Consider the following 5,000-nt stretch of genomic DNA (forward strand, 5'->3'; position numbering starts at 1 on the left):
GGAAGAGAAGGGGCCAAGGGCCTGCGAGGGGACCCCGGCTCCTCTCGGGAGGCATGCGGGATGGGGAGCTGCCTGGCTCTTTCCTTCCGGCGCCTGCGACCCAGGCAAGGGTGGGGTGAGCTGAAAAAAGCCAGCCCGCTGGCATGGCTCTGGGCCGCCTGGCGACGGACGGCTGATGCGCAGGTGGAGCGACCCTCCCTCGTTGCCAGGTACCCGGACCGACCTGGCCCGTGCGGCCGGGCTGAGGGGTTTGAAGACTCGCATGGTCTCTCCTGGTTACTCCAGGAGGGACCGGTGGATGTGGGCTGCCTGCTCCCATTGCTCCGGGAGCCCTTTCCCTCGCCCGCCAGTGGGTGGGGGGGTGGACTCCCGGGCCGAGCACCTGGTAATGTTTTTTTCTCCCAACGGTGCAGTCTGACTCCCAGAGGGAAAGCCTTGAACGGGGTGCCCGGGTCATCTCACCGCACGGGCGGTGGACGGACGGCGTTGCCTTTCTCCCGCCTCACCTGCACCCGCAGGTGGGCGAACATTTCGAAAAGTTGCCTGTGACTCTGGTCGATGAACGAGAATTAGTGTGAATTGCAGGACACATTGATCATCGACACTTTGAACGCACCTTGCGGCCCCGGGTTCCTCCCGGGGCTACGCCTGTCTGAGGGTCGCTCAATCGTCAATCGCCCCAGGGCTTCCACGGGACGCGGCTGGGGCTGCCGCAGGGCTAGCTCCGCTTCCCTTCGTCCCCCCGCAAGGTCAGACCCCCCCCCCCCGATTGCCCGTGGCAGGGTCCCTCGCTGGGTCCTGCTGCGGAGGTACGCCGCCGGCGCGCCTGGCCGCCGAGAGGGGCCCTGGCGACCGGTCCGTCCCGGGGCACCTGGCTGCATGCTGTGCCTGGCTGTCTGTGGTGTCCCACCAGCTGCCCGTGCCAACATGCCTCTGACACCCACCTCCACTGCCGGCTTCCCAGGGAGGGCTAACCCCATCCAGATCCGATCCAGGGAAGGAGGGCACGCGCGCTGCCGGGACGCCAGGCCCCTGCTCTGGCAGGGGTCTGGCCTTCCCCGGCGGCTTCCCCCCACCGCGAGGTTCTGGTGTTTTTCTTCCGACTGCAACCTCAGATCAGACGTGGCGACCCACTGAATTTAAGCATATTACTAAGCGGAGGAAAAGACACTAACCAGGATTCCCCCAGTAACTGCGAGTGAAGAGGGAAGAGCCCAGCGCCGCATCTTTGCCCGGTGGCAGGCGCGGGAAATGTGGCCTAAAGAAGACCGACTCCCCGGCCTCGCTCATGGGGCCCAAGTCCTTCTGATCGAGGCTCACCCCGCGGACGGTGTTAGGCCAGTAGCAGCCCCTGGCGTGCCGGGATCGGGTCTTCTCGGAGTCTGGTTGCTTGGGAATGCAGCCCAAAGCGGGTGGTAAACTCCATCTAAGGCTAAATACGGGCGCAAGACCGATAGCCAACAAGTACCGTAAGGAAAAGTTGAAAAGAACTTTGAAGAGGGAGTTCAAGAAGGCGTTAAACTGCCGAGAGGTAAACGGGTGGGGTCCGTGCAGTCCGCCCGGAGGATTCAACACTGCGGGAAACTCGGTGGCCTGGGAGTTCCGGATCCCGTCCGCGGGACCGGCGCCTGGGCCCTACCTGGCCCCCGCAGGGCGCATTTCCTCCGCGGCAGTGTGCTGCGACCTGCTCCGGGTTGGCTGGGAAGGCTTCGGGGTGGCAGGTGGCTGAGGGAGATTCGACCGCCTCCGTGCCCTCCCCCGGGCACCCATTCCCAGCCGCCCCTCCCTTGGGGCGCGCTGGGGCGGTTGAAGGTTGGGGCCCCCTGCTCCCGACAGGTCGGGTGGGTAACCGGCATCGCTGTGGACGCTTGCGTGGGCCTCCCCGCCCGGTGGCACGATGCGGTCGGGGCGCACTGAGAACAGTCCACCCCAGTCCGCCCTAGACAACAGTCGCACCGCCGGGCGGGGAGGCCCACACCAGGCGCCAGGGGTCTACGGCGATGTCGGTTACCCACCCGACCCGTCTTGAAACACGGACCAAGGAGTCTTAACATGTGCGCGAGTTGGAGGGCCGATTGAAACTCTGTGGCGCAATGAAGGTGAGCGGCAGGCGCACCACCGGCCTGTCTCGCCCGCTCTGTCGTGGTGGTGGAGCATGAGTGTGCGTGATAGGACCTGAAAGATGGTGAACTATGCCTGGGCAGGGCGAAGCCAGAGGAAACTCTGGTGGAGGTCCGTAGCAGTCCTGACGTGCAAATCGGTCGTCCGACCTGAGTATAGGGGCGAAAGACTAATCGAACCATCTAGTAACTGGTTCCCTCCGAAGTTTCCCTCAGGATAGCTGGCGCTCAGAGCCCCCAGTTTTATCTGGTAAAGCAAATGATTAGAGGTCTTGGGCCCGAAATGATCTCACCTATTCTCAAACTTCAAATGGGTAAGAAGCCCGGCTCGCTGGCATGGAGCCGGGCATGGAATGCGAGTGCCTAGTGGGCCACTTTTGGTAAGCAGAACTGGTGCTGCGGGATGAACCGAATGCTGGGTTAAGGCGCCCGATGGAGACGTTCATCAGACCCCAGAAAAGGTGTTGGTTGATATAGACAGCAGGACGGTGGCCATGGAAGTCGGAATCCGCTAAGGAGTGTGTAACAACTCACCTGCCAAATCAACTAGCCCTGAAAATGGATGGCGCTGGAGCCCCGGGGAGAGTTATCTTTTCTTTGTGAAGGGCAGGACGCCCTGGAATGGGTTCGCCCTGAGAGAGGGGCCCGAGCCTTGGAAAGCGCCGCGGTTCCAGCGGCGTCCGGTGAGCTCTCTCTGGTCCTTGAAAATACGGGGGAGATGGTGTAAATCTCGCACCGGGCCGTGCCCATATCCGCAGCAGGTCTCCAAGGTGAACAGCCTCTGGCATGTTGGAACAATGTAGGTAAGGAAAGTCGGCAAGTCAGATCCGTAACTTCGAGATAAGAATTGTCTCTAAGGGCTGGGTCTGTCGGGCTGGGGCGCGAAGCGGGGCTGGGCGCGCGCCACTGCTGGACAAGGTGCCTCCCTCCGGGGCGGCGGCGGCACTGGACGCAAGCTGGGCCCTGCCTGTGGATCGCCCCAGCTGCAGTGGTCGCCTCTCCCCATGTCCCCTCCCTGGGGGCACAGGCCGCGGGGCTGGCGTTCTGCCTCGGCCGGCGCCTAGCAGCTGACTTAGAACTGGTGCAGACCAGAAGAATCCAACTGTTTAATTAAAACAAAGCATTGCGAAGGCCCGAGGCGGGTGTTGACGCTATGTGATTTCTGCCCAGTGCTCTGAATGTCGAAGTGAAGAAATTCAATGAAGCGCAGGTAAACGGCAGGAGTAACTATGACTCTCTTAACCTATTCTCAGTTGTAGTGGCCTTTACCTCCCAGTTGTCCCACCGGTAACTGCCTCTATGGTACTAGACTCTGCGTAGAGAAGTATATAGAGACAGGCTAAACAAGGTTCTATCATGGCAGCGAGCGTGATAGTGAGAAGTGGCGAAGCAAACAAACACATTTCCAGATGGGGTAGTTCCTGGAGAATAAAAACCCCGTTAAGATGGCATAAGGAGGTGCTGTCTTTTCAAGAAATCATTAACCTCCTCACCGAATTTGACAAACCAGCACTAGCTTCAAACAATACAACAAACAACAACGACGATCCAGGTCACGTTATAGGCCTTAGTTCACCCTCCGAAGCAGAAGAAGACACAACAATAGACCTCAGCGAAACCATTGAATTTGTGGCCTCTTCAGCCAAGAATAACATTGATACAGCCAATTTTGAAAACCTACCGGATGTATACGAAATCAGCAAAGAACTGATAACAAAGAAAAGTGACTACTCCAAAAAAGTCACATACCCAAACGAAAAGTATAAATGTGACTTGTGTGGAGACATATTGGGAACTTTCAAAGAATTGAGAAAACATGTCTCCAACAAGCATAAAGGCTTCTATCTCAAAACGTATTGTTCAAAATGTGACAAATAAGCCGAATATCACAATATTGCATGCCACTATGCAAAATGTAAAGGAAGACCTCAAAAAGGAGAGTTGCCATTCCTGTGCAGCTACTGTGACCTCAGATTTGGAACAAAGATTGGAGTTTCACAACATGCTCGGCACGCGCATCCAAGAGCGCAAAATGAGGCTAGACTGGCAGCTCTAGCAAGCAGCAAACCATCAAAACTATGGTCACAGGAGGAAATACTGCTATTAGCAGAATTGGAAAAAGTATACGAGAACAAAAGAAACATTAATGCTCTGATGGTTCCGCATTTTGACAATAAAAATAGTAAACAAATTGCAGAAAAAAGAAGAGATAGTAGAGATAAGAGCAGAAAATCGACAAAGGATGTACTGCAAGCATCCAATATCTCTGAGAATGACTCCTGCGATGAACCAGAGATTGCAGTAGAAGTAACAACAGAAAGGCGCAGAGACTTTATCAATCGGAAACGAGCGCCAAAAATAAAAAACTTTGATGAACTGAATGATAGAATCACAGAAATCGAGAAGTACACCAAAAACATCCAGCATCACGATGCTGCTATGGATCTGATGGATGAGATAGTGACTTATATATCAGAAAACACCAATGATATAAGTCCTGTACCATCAAATCGTACCGAACCAACGAGCGAACCCGATAATGAACCTATGAACTCTGCTCAAGATGAGCAACAGACTGCCTCTGTACAAAACAAGATACCAAAAAAAAATAAGAAAAATGGAAGGCTCAATCAGACACACAAGAAAAACTATGCAAAAGCAAAGGACAGTTACAAAGAATACCAGACAATGTTCCAAAGACAAAAAGAAAATTGCCAGGATAATCACTGATGGGGCAGAAGATGCCACCTGTCAAATCAGTGCTGATGAAATCTTCCAATACTATAAAGGCATAATTGAAAAAGAAAACAAGAAAAATCCCAAATTCATCCCAATTGACCGGATACCAGATGAATGCGAAATTGGAAGTCTATGTAAAGA

At 55.1% G+C, this 5,000-nt stretch overlaps 2 pseudogenes; both read left to right on the plus strand.

The window, feature by feature from the left end:
• Positions 1-525: 525 nt before the first annotated feature.
• LOC146783796 (5.8S ribosomal RNA) lies at positions 526-662 on the plus strand (annotated as a pseudogene).
• Positions 663-1,106: 444 nt separating this feature from the next.
• The window catches only part of LOC146783797 (28S ribosomal RNA), a 7,772-nt pseudogene continuing 3,878 nt past the window's right edge, over positions 1,107-5,000 (plus strand).

The sequence above is a fragment of the Triturus cristatus genome, chromosome 11, assembly GCF_964204655.1.
Source record: "Triturus cristatus chromosome 11, aTriCri1.1, whole genome shotgun sequence".
Classification (NCBI taxonomy): domain Eukaryota; kingdom Metazoa; phylum Chordata; class Amphibia; order Caudata; family Salamandridae; genus Triturus; species Triturus cristatus.